The 12280-nt window shown below is 37.5% G+C and overlaps 5 non-coding genes across 5 annotated transcripts; all 5 read right to left on the bottom strand.

Annotated features, from left to right (window-relative positions):
• Positions 1-1626: 1626 nt before the first annotated feature.
• On the bottom strand, positions 1627-1697 carry Trnag-ccc. The gene has a single exon. It is a non-coding gene; the product is annotated as a tRNA-Gly (tRNA).
• An 891-nt stretch (positions 1698-2588) lies between these two features.
• LOC113369533 lies at positions 2589-2750 on the bottom strand. Its single transcript, XR_003366503.1, has one exon. It is a non-coding gene; the product is annotated as a U1 spliceosomal RNA (small nuclear RNA).
• A 6232-nt stretch (positions 2751-8982) lies between these two features.
• Positions 8983-9053, bottom strand: Trnag-gcc. Its single transcript has one exon. It is a non-coding gene; the product is annotated as a tRNA-Gly (tRNA).
• Positions 9054-9120: 67 nt separating this feature from the next.
• Trnag-gcc lies at positions 9121-9191 on the bottom strand. The gene has a single exon. It is a non-coding gene; the product is annotated as a tRNA-Gly (tRNA).
• A 67-nt stretch (positions 9192-9258) lies between these two features.
• On the bottom strand, positions 9259-9329 carry Trnag-gcc. The gene has a single exon. It is a non-coding gene; the product is annotated as a tRNA-Gly (tRNA).
• Positions 9330-12280: the final 2951 nt, after the last annotated feature.

Raw genomic sequence — 12280 nt, 5'->3', positions numbered from 1 at the left:
AAAACAAGCGGACACTTTACTTGACACTAATAAGACCGCTACTGACATACGCCGCTCCTACATGGAACGCGACGACTAAGACTAACTTACAGAAACTACAAACATTACAAAATAAGACACTACGAATAGTTACTTAACAAAATAAGGGACCCACTGACTAGACATTACTACTCTTCAAAATACATACACAAACAGACTGACGTACCGACAATACTTGACTATATGACAAGCTTACTAAAAATTTTTATCTAAAATGTGGGGATCATCCTAATATTAACATCGCGGGCCTCGGCCAATACACAAGAGACGATTTTGGTATGGCAATCACGCCATGCCAAAATATATACTGATCGACCCATAGCGGTAAATGAAAACTGGTTCGACCGCAAATATTCTCCAAAAAATAGAAATTATAAATTACATAGATAATATAGTAAAATATGCAGAAAAATGGCACATAAAAGTAAAAGCCCATAAACCGAAGCAATAATTTTTTGGAAAGGAAATAAGTTGAAAGAAAAGCCTGTGGAAATAAAATTTCAGGACAAAAAGTTAAATGGGTAGACGAAGTTAAATACTTAGGAATAACACTTGATAGGAAACTTAACTTCAATAAAAATATAAAAAGAAATTATCGCAAACATATGGGCTTCTAAATCTATTAAGACCACTATTGAACACAAAGAGTGTATTAAATACACGTAATAAAAGAAGAATATATCTAACGTTGATCAGGCCATGCCTGATGTATGCTGCCCCAATATGCAACATGACATCGAGGACAAACATAAAAAAACTACAAATTTTACCAAAACAAATCACTGAGACTAATACTGAACCTGCCCGGCCGCCCGCGTGGCAGGTGAGCATTCTACCACTGATCCACCGATGTTCGTTTACGCTTGTAGAGTCCTGTATTTGAATAACCAAGATATTTATCACGTCTTAAAAGTGATATTTATCCGCATAAACTTTTTGAGACGTGATTAACGAATGTTTTTGCATCGGACGGGAATCGAACCCGGGCAGCCCGCGTGGCAGGCGAGCATTCTACCACTGGACCACACCGATCTCATTTACGCTTTGTAGAGTCCTGTATTTGAATAACCAAGATATCATCACGTCACAAAAAGTGATTTATTCCGCATAAACTTTTTGAGACGTGATTAACAAATATTGTTGCATCGTGGCAGGCGAGCATTCTACCACTGAACCACCGATGCTCGTTTAAAGTTTTGTAGAGTCCTGTATATTGAATAACCAAGATATTCATCACGTCTTAAAAAGTGATATTTATCCGTATAAACTTTTTGAGACGTGATTAACAAAATATTGTTTGCATCGTGGCAGGCGAGCATTCTACCACTGAACCACTGATGCTTCTTTAAGTTTTGCAGAGTCCTGTATTTGCACGTACCAAGATATTTATCATCAACAAAAGACCTGGATCGGCTGGGAATCGAACACGGGCCGCCCGCGTGGCAGGCGAGCATTCTACCCACTGAACCACCGATGCTCGTTTACGCTTTGTAGAGTCCTGTATTTGAATAACCAAGATATTTATCATGTCTTAAAAGTGATATCTATCCGCATAAACTTTTTGAGACGTGATTAACAAAATGTTGGTGCATCGGCCGGGAATCGAACCCAGTCCGCCCGCGTGGGGGGCGAGCATACTACCACTGAACCACCGATGGTCGTTCACGCTTTGTAGAGTCCTGTATTTGAGTAACCAAGATATTTATCATGTCTTAAAAAGTGATATTTATCCGCATAACTTTTTTGAGACGTGATTAACAAAATATTTTTGCATCGTGGCAGACGAGCATTCTATCACTAAACCACCGATGCTTGTTTAAGTTTTGTAGAGTCCTGTATTTGCATATAACCAAGATTTTCGTCAACAAAAAGTTGCTGCTCGGCCGGGAATCGAACCCGGGCCGCCCGCGTAGCAGGCGAGCATTCTACCACTGAACCACCGATGCCCGTTTAAGTTTTGTAGAGTGCTGTATTTGCACATAACCAAGATATTTATCATCAAAATAGTTGCTGCATCGGCCGGGAATCGAACCCGGGCCGCCCGCGTGGCAGGCGAGCATTCTACTGAACCACCGATGCTTGTTTAAGTTTTGTAGAGTCCTGTATTTGCACATAACCAAGATATTTCTCATCAACAAAAAGTTGCTGCAATCGGCCGGGATTCGAACCCGAATCGAATTTTGAATTAATTCGCAATTTGTTATGTTGTAATATTTTTATTGTATTGAATAATTGCAAGTAATTAGTTTCACAACGCAATATATTATATCTCATAACCAATAATAAAAAAAATATCGATAGAAAATCTTAAAACAGCCATCGCAATTGCAAGAAAGCCTCCTGCGAGATTCGAACTCGGGATCTCCTGTTTACTAGACAGGCGCTTTAACCAACTAAGCCACGGCGCCGGTGATAGTTAATTGGGGTTACCAAAGTTGTCGCGAATATTTTAAGAAATATTGACAAAAAGCCCCTTTTTATGATGAGACACATACTATATGAATACGATAAGATGTATTTTCATTATATTGAAATTTGACAGTTTATTACCGGGACAGCGCGTACGCAGTCCCGACTACCAAAAATTGCGCGCCCGAGTTATCCACATTAGGGACAATCGCAGGGGTCATCCCAACCGAGGTGCAATGGAAGGGCCTCGCCCTGGGGGAACCGCCTAATTGATCACGGTAGCCCCCACGCCAGGTAAGTATGCCTAAGGGTCTCAAGAAGTGACCTAAGCCTTAACCATTCTATATTTTGCGGTGCTAATAATTAGGAATACTTTATAGCGCCATCCAGTGGTATGAATTCTGCGCCAAAACGTCTGCATCTATTTCATCATATTCACATATAAAATGATATTTAATTCTAATTATAAATGTAAGTTTAAATTAATTGTTTTTTGCCTTTTGTATTTACAAAATACATAAATTGAAACTAACATTAAAAGAGTAGCATTTAGGCTTAAGGCAAGTTGCATGAATTTCTCAAAATGCGTAAGAATTGACATAATCAATCGAAATTGAAATTTAGATATTTAGATAAATTTTCAACTGTTTATTTCAAAAATAAAGTTATTGCTGATAATTAATTCTAAACATGGCGATTTCGAATAAACACATTTAAATTACCTGTAGTTTTATTAATTATATCGCACAAACACGTGCTAGTATGCCTTAAAATTGTAGCTTATTGTTTTAAATTTTAATGAATTGATAATATTTGACCCATCACATCACATAAGCAACTTTTGACACAAATTTTGACTATAATATTTTCTAAAACCATGATGAATTTTCAACATTAAACTATTTATTGTAGGGCTGTAACATTTTAGCATGCTTCATAAGACCATGATATCTATTGCCATAAAAAGGTTCATAAAAATCGGCAAATTTTATTTTCAACAGTTAATTTTAAGACAACAGCCCGGTATATTCTTACCTAAAACTAATCAGTACCATACCCAACCAATATCTTTCGAACAATAATTCTTTAAGATCGATTCAGGATTGTGAGCCTAAACGTTGACAATTTTTTGAAGTAAAACTTCTTTAGGCACGACATGGGTTAGCAGTATAATTAGTGAGTTAATAAAAATGTCAGGATCGGAAGGATATTTTATCCCGTCCCCCATAAATAATTGTAGTGCAAATGATCGCAAATAAATAATGAAACTAAGAAAAAATCTGCGCTTCGTAAAAAATGATAGCTTTGGCTATGTATGTTTTGTGTGTGATCGACTTTGGCTTCAAAGTGACTTAGAAATATCAAATGATGCTCAAAAACAAATTCTTAATAATGTTTTTTTTTTTTTTTCAGTTCTGTTCGGGACACCGACCAGTGCACATCAATCAAAACAAATATTGTATACCTGAGTGAGTGAGTCATACGGACAATGGCGTCGAACGTAGGCGATCGCCCCGGCCGACCGCCTGACATAAATATAAACACTAACTGTTCATCACTTGGAACAACAATTGCGTCGGCTATGAACATATTGAACTCAATTGATGATGATAGTGATATGTTTTGTAATTACAATGAAAATCAAAGTGATCAAAGTGAAATAACAACATCTCCAAATAATAACATCAATATTAACAACTCAATCGAGCAGCCGTGTTCTAGCAGTGCTAACCGAGTGACAAATACAGTGCCGGCAAATATACACAAGTGGCAGACAGTTCCGTGCAGTGCTAAAAAACGTAAAGTGTGTGGTGCAAAAATCAATCCTCTGGAATTGACCAACAAATTTAGTGTATTATCAAACGAAACGCCAAGTAACACCGCTAACGGTAATAATAATACAAACACAACAAACAGTCAGACTGCTGCAACCGTAAAACCGCCCCCAATTTATATATACAATGTCAATGATTTTGCCTATATGATGCAAACAATTAGTGCGCTTTACAACCAGGTCAATTTGTTTCGAAAACTCTGCCTAATGATATGGTTAAAATTAACGTCACTAACGCAGACGTTTATAGAAATGCCGTCAAGTTTATGAAAAATAACAATATTATATTCCACACCTATCAAATAAGCAGCGAGCGTGCATTTAGAGTGGTGCTCAAATATATGCATTATACAACTGATATAAATGAAATCAAAACAGCTATCAAAAAATACGGACATACAGTGAGAAGCATTACAAACTTGAAACAACGCATTACAAAAAAATTGTTAAATATATTTTTTGTGGATCTAGAACCAAAAAGTAACAATTCGGCGTTTTACAAAATTGACAAGCTAATGAACCAAATAGTGTTTTTTGAACCGCCAAGACGAACCAAGGACGTTATCCAGTGCCATAGGTGCCAGCTCTGGGGACGTACTAGGACATATTGCAACCGCCCTTATGCATGTTTAAAATGTGGTGATGATCATCCTACTTCTGCGTGTAAAAACCAAAGGACACTCCAGCCTGCTGCTTCCTTTGCGGCGACGAACATCCCGCCAACTATAAGGGTTGCCCATTTTTTCCGAAACACAACAAAAACTCAACGAATTCATTCTCCCAGCATCAGAACCATTCGCAGCCAAACATTACTAAAAACCGGGAACGAATTTCCTACACCAATCAAACATCTGATCACTTGAGCTACCCACAGGTCCTAAAAACACAAAATCATGTAAATCAAGAAGTTTCTGCAATCACATCCGTAATCAACGACCTAAAGGACGTAATAAAACAAATGATGCAACAAAATACAATGATTATGAATATGTTATCCCTTGTGGTAAGTAAACTAAAATAATGGCTAATTTATTAAAAATTGCTATATGGAATGCCAATGGCATCTGCCAACACAGACGCAAAATTACTCACTTTCTTACCGAGCATAAAATAGACATACTGTTAATAAGTGAATCGCACTTGTCATATGGTGCTACATTCAACATTCCTAACTACAGGACCTACTACACTAGTTTTAATAAAGTCAAATATACGCCATCAAGAACTAAACAAATACGATGCTAATTATTTACAGGCCACCACATTACTAGTGAACGTAGTACCATTCGACATTATGGTTTCTTCAGTTTACTGCCCACCCAGATATACCATCAAATCTGATCAGTTTCAAGCACTCTTCAACACGATGGGTCCCAGATTTCTAGTTGGAGGTGACTTCAATTGTAAGAACACACTCTGGGGTTCAAGTTTAACTACGCCTAACGGTCGTGAACTCGAAAAAGCAATCACCTCTAAGAAACTTGCCGTCGTGTCTCTATGGTCACCCACATATTGGCCCACAAACACCCAGACCTGCTTGATTTTGCCATCACAAAAGGATTAAATCTGTCTAACATATCGATAATTTCAACCTACGACTTGTCATCGGATCACTCGCCTTTAATAGTAACTCTGAGCTGCACCTGCGCAGTAAGTTTTCCTGAAACTTTTTTACACGACTCGAGGACAAATTGGGAACGTTACAGAAATAATATTTCTGAAAGATTGGACTTGAAGATTCGCTTGAAATCACCGAACGACATTGATGATTCTCTAAATCATCTAATACATGTACTACAAGACGCTGCAAAACTCTCAACACCACCATCAAAGCCGAATCAACCATTAAGTATTGAAATTAAAAGATTAATTGCCAAAAAACGCAAAGCTCGACGTCTTTGGCAAAAATCTCACGATCCAAAGGATAAAACTGTTTTTAACAATCTGAATAACAAGTTAAGAAGAAAATTGCTTGAACACAATAACTCGTGTTTTGACCAATACATCACCAATCTTAATAGAAAAGACAATTCAATCTGGCGTGCCGTAAAAACCAATAACAAACAGCACTCAATCAACAGCCCACTAAAAATCAATACTCCCAATGAACCCACTTGGGCTCGTACCGATTCTGAAAAGGCAATTTGTTTTGCGGATCACTTGGAAACAGTTTTTCAGCCAAATCCTTCCATGGACAATAATACCGTTGTAATAGCCAGAACTCCAACAGATTGTAGCGCAGAATTATGTATTTCAAAATTCACTCCAGCTCAAGTATTTTCTCACACCCGGGCGCTGCAAAATAGGAAATCCCCTGGCATCGATCTAATAACACCTAAAATGCTGAAAGAGCTGCCAAGAAAAGGACACGTTTTACTAACATACATTATCAACGCCATCTATAGACTGAAGTACTGGCCTACATTGCTTAAGCAATCGGAAATCATATTAATTATAAAACCAGGCAAAAATCCAGAATTACCAGATTCATACAGACCAATAAGTCTTTTGTCCACCATTGCCAAGCTATTTGAAAAAATGATTTTGTCAGATATCACGACTAAATATGAGAAATTTCCTACACATCAGTTTGGATTTCGTTCAATGCACTCAACGATCCAGCAGTGCCATCGTGTGGTAGACAAAATCTACAAATCGTTTGAGAAAGGAGAATACTGCACTGCAGCTCTTCTCGATGTGAGCCAAGCGTTCGACAGAGTCTGGCATCATAATCTCCTAATCAAAATCAACAAAATTATGCCTGATTACTATGAATTCTTCAAATCCTATTTATCGGACAGAACTTTTCGGACAAAAGTAGGCAGGCAGGTATCGACATTTCGCAAAATTGAAGCCGGGGTCCCCCAGGGAAGTGCTCTGGGGCCTATTTTGTATATCATTTATACCCATGATATTCCGACTTGCAACGGCACCCTTACAGGAACTTTTGCTGACGACACTGTTATAATGGCTACCGACTCTAATCCTATTGTAGCCAGCAAGATACTCCAAGAACATCTAGACTCAATTGAACTTTGGTCCAAAAAATGGAGAGTAAAAATTAATGAAAGCAAGTCGTGCCATATAACCTTCACACTGAAGAAGGGTAAATGCCCTCCTGTCAGCATGAATAACAAGGCTATACCAGAGGTCTCCAACATCAAATATCTCGGTATTCATTTGGACCATAAACTAAACTGGATACAACATATAAACCAAAAAATAAAAGAGATACGAAGCAAAGTCAGGTCACTGTATTGGTTACTAGGACATCACTCCAAGCTGTCGCTGTACAACAAACTTCTTATTTACAAATCTTTCATTAAACCTATATGGACCTATGGAGTCGAGCTCTGGGGATGCGCCAGCAAAACCAGAATCAAGGCCTTACAAAGACAACAATCAAAAATTTTAAGACTTATCACAAGCGCGCCTTGGTATGTATCCAACGAAATCTTGCATAATGACCTTCATATGGAAACAGTACAAGAAGTAATCAGTAAAAGAAGCATATCCCACTTTGCCCGGCTACATAACCACGTAAATTCAATCATACAACCGCTGCTGTTGGACTCTCAACCCAGAAGACTCAAGAAGAAACAACCAGCTGATCTTCTCTAAGTGTTTAGTAATCCTCATTGGAGGGTTATCTGCCATGCCAACTTTTATACTCAAGTGCAACTCTACTTGAGTTAATATTGAACTAAACAGCCATAGAACAATAATATGTTCTGATTGCTGTTGGATAATGTTAAAAAAAAATAATAATAATGTTTTTTGAATATTGATTTAAATAATCAGGTTGGATGTCAAACTTGTCGAAAGATATTAAATTCGGGTAAAATTCCCACTTTGTGTAAGTTTAACGGGTTTGTATTTCCACCTATACCAAATTATCTACCTAAACTAGATACTGTATCTGAAAGGTTAATTTCACCTAGGTTGTGTTTCATGCAAATTAGACGATTGCGACATGCAAATGGACAATTTGGAATGTTTGGCCAAATTATAAATGTGCCTGTTGACATTAATAATATGGTTAATTTATTACCTCGTAATATTGTGTTCACATCATCAAAATCAGTAGCGATGACAGCTAACAAGCTACAAAATTACACAGATAATATAGTAAAATATGCAGAAAAATGGCACATAAAAGTAAATCCCATAAAAACGGAAGCAATGATTTTTTGGAAAGGAAATAAGTTGAAAGAAAAGCCTGTGGAAACAAAAATTTCTGGACAAAAAGTTAAATGGACAGACGAAGTTAAATACTTAGGAATAACACCTGAAAGGAAACTTAACTTCAATAAACATATAAAAAAGAAATTAGCGCAAACATATGGGCTTCTAAATTTATTAAGACCACTATTGAACACAAAGAGTGTATTAAATACACGTAATAAAAGAAGAATATATCTAACGTTGATCAGGCCATGCCTGATGTATGATGCCCCAATATGGAACATGACATCGAAGACAAACATTAAAAAACAACAAATTTTACAAAACAAATCACTGAGACTAATACAGAACCTGCTGGGCCGCCCGCGTGGCAGGTGAGCATTCTACCACTGAACCACCGATGCTCGTTCACGCTTTGTAGAGTCCTGTATTTGAGTAACCAAGATATTTATCATGTCTTAAAAAGTGATATTTATCCGCATAAACTTTTTGAGACGTGATTAACAAAATGTTTTTGCATCGGCCGGGAATCGAACCCGGGCCGCCCGCGTGGCAGGCGAGCATTCTACCACTAAACCACCGATGCTCGTTTAAGTTTTGTAGAGTCCTGTATTTGCACATAACCAAGATATTTATCATCAACAAAAAGTTGCTGCATCGGCCGGGAATCGAACCCCGGCCGCCCGCGTGGCAGGCGAGCATTCTACCACTGAACCACCGATGCTCGTTTAAGTTTTGTAGAGTCCTGTATTTGCACATAACCAAGATATTTATCATCAAAAAAAAGTTGCTGCATCGGCCGGGAATCGAACCCGGGCCGCCTGCGTGGCAGGCGAGCATTCTACCACTGAACCACCGATGCTCGTTTAAGTTTTGTAGAGTCCTGTATTTGCACATAACCAAGATATTTATCATCAAAAAAAAGTTGCTGCATCGGCCGGGAATCGAACCCGAGCCGCCCGCGTGGCAGGCGAGCATTCTACCACTGAACCGTGGTCATCACATTCAGTCACTGACCGTGGTCGAGGAAACTCGTCTCATAAATATATAATATATTATTTAAATTAAATTTATCCAATAATTTTATACCTAGAATTTTCGAAATAAATAAGTTTATAACCTACGAAGAAGAGTATTATACCTGTTTTTTAAATATTGTTGTGAATCAAGCAAATTTTTACCGAAGGCTCTTATACCTGCCGCCATCAAGTTGTTACCTCTATATCACCTATATCTGTTACCTGTATATCACCTAACAAGATGGTTAACACTAGAAGCCAGATGAGTCAAAACTCTTTTGATGATTCAGTTGTGGGTGAGTCTGTTAATTTAGATTGTACCGTTATTTGTGCCGAATGTATTTCTTTATGGGAAGTTATTAATTCACAGAATTTATTGCTCAATGAGAGGGACAGACTAATTGCTAAGCTCACGAAAGAGCTGGCGATAGCCAATTCCAAGTTGCAAAGCATTAGCTCTAATTCTTCCAATGTACAAACGGAAGCGAATGTAACATCCAAAAATGTTAAAAGTAAAGTTGAACAAATCAAAGCGTCCGCTCCACTTCCTTCATCCTTTTCCTCACCAAAGCCCACAGTACTAATTTTGTCCGACAGCCACGGCAGATTCTGGTCCGGGTTCTTAAATGGTTTGTTAGGTCCTAAAGTTAGTGTGTTCGGTATGGTAAAGCCGGGTGCGGGTTTTTCTAGCGTGGTCGCTGTCATTGGGGATCTGGTTGGTGGTTTTGGTGTTCGGGATCATGTTGTTGTTATGGCCGGGACGAACGACGCTGACTCTGATTATGCTATTCGTGATGCGCTAGAGTTTGCCCGTCGATCATGTAGTAAAACAAACCTTTGTTCTGTTACAATTCCCTTTCGATATGACAATCATGGCCTGAATTCTAGAATTTCCCAATTAAATCGTTGTATTTATCGTGATTTTGGTCATGGTAAATTCAGGGGTGTTAAGGTCTTTGATGTCAATAGATACGTTGATAGACTCGACTACACCAGGCATGGTCTCCATTTCCTTTCAAAAGCAAAGCAGAAACTCTTTCGTTTTCTCGTTAGAGAAGCGCTGACTCTGCCAAATTCCAAAGACTCCCGCTCCTTTCGCTTTTGATTCTGACGACGCTTCATCTTTTATATTTTGTCAAAATATTCAAAATTTACCCAATAAATTACTCAAAATTGAATTACTTTTAAATGACTATAAGCCTTATTTTTTATGCTTTTCTGAACATTGGCTTAACGAAACTAAACTCAAATTAATTAAATTAAACGGTTACTATCTATGTTCCTCTTTCTGCCAAAATGATTTTAAGCATGGAGGCGTTTGCATTTTTTCGTCGGTTAAAATTAAATGTAATAACATTATAACAAATATTGCACCTGTTGAAAAATTGTTTGAATTTTGCGCTGTAGAAGTAATTTTTCTCATACTACTTATTGCAGTATTTGCGTATATAGAGCTCCAGATCAAGATGCTTCTAAATTTATACATTTACTTTATGTTCTAATGGAAGAACTTTTTCATAAATATAACTCTATTATTGTTTGCGGTGATTTTAATATCCATCTGGATAAAAGCTCTAAAATCAGCGAAAGTTTCAAATCTAGCATGGATTCATTTGGTTTATTTCCTATCATAAATGATCCCACGAGAATAAGTACTTCTTCTTCCTCTTGCATTGATAATTTTTTTACGAATTTAACTGATATAAAAACATTTGTCATTAACTGCATGGTATACTCAAGGCTTGAGAATTTCGTACAATAAATTACTAAGTCTAGAAAGAGCGTCTAAAACCAACTTCGATATCGACTTTATGATTTACTTTTCAAAATACAGATATTGATTGATTGATTGATTGATTTCAAAATACAGATTATGAATATGTTATCCCTTGTGGTAAGTAAACTAAAATAATGGCTAATTTATTAAAAATTGCTATATGGAATGCCAATGGCATCTGCCAACACAGACGCAAAATTACTCACTTTCTTACCGAGCATAAAATAGACATACTGTTAATAAGTGAATCGCACTTGTCATATGGTGCTACATTCAACATTCCTAACTACAGGACCTACTACACTAGTTTTAATAAAGTCAAATATACGCCATCAAGAACTAAACAAATACGATGCTAATTATTTACAGGCCACCACATTACTAGTGAACGTAGTACCATTCGACATTATGGTTTCTTCAGTTTACTGCCCACCCAGATATACCATCAAATCTGATCAGTTTCAAGCACTCTTCAACACGATGGGTCCCAGATTTCTAGTTGGAGGTGACTTCAATTGTAAGAACACACTCTGGGGTTCAAGTTTAACTACGCCTAACGGTCGTGAACTCGAAAAAGCAATCACCTCTAAGAAACTTGCCGTCGTGTCTCTATGGTCACCCACATATTGGCCCACAAACACCCAGACCTGCTTGATTTTGCCATCACAAAAGGATTAAATCTGTCTAACATATCGATAATTTCAACCTACGACTTGTCATCGGATCACTCGCCTTTAATAGTAACTCTGAGCTGCACCTGCGCAGTAAGTTTTCCTGAAACTTTTTTACACGACTCGAGGACAAATTGGGAACGTTACAGAAATAATATTTCTGAAAGATTGGACTTGAAGATTCGCTTGAAATCACCGAACGACATTGATGATTCTCTAAATCATCTAATACATGTACTACAAGACGCTGCAAAACTCTCAACACCACCATCAAAGCCGAATCAACCATTAAGTATTGAAATTAAAAGATTAATTGCCAAAAAACGCAAAGCTCGACGTCTTTGGC

Source organism: Ctenocephalides felis, unplaced genomic scaffold, assembly GCF_003426905.1.
Source record: "Ctenocephalides felis isolate EL2017-DRISC unplaced genomic scaffold, ASM342690v1 CF-g0.4_SCAFFOLD_01388, whole genome shotgun sequence".
Classification (NCBI taxonomy): Eukaryota; Metazoa; Arthropoda; class Insecta; order Siphonaptera; family Pulicidae; genus Ctenocephalides; species Ctenocephalides felis.
Note: the sequence above shows the minus strand (reverse complement) of the source record. Positions and strands in the feature narration are given on the sequence as shown.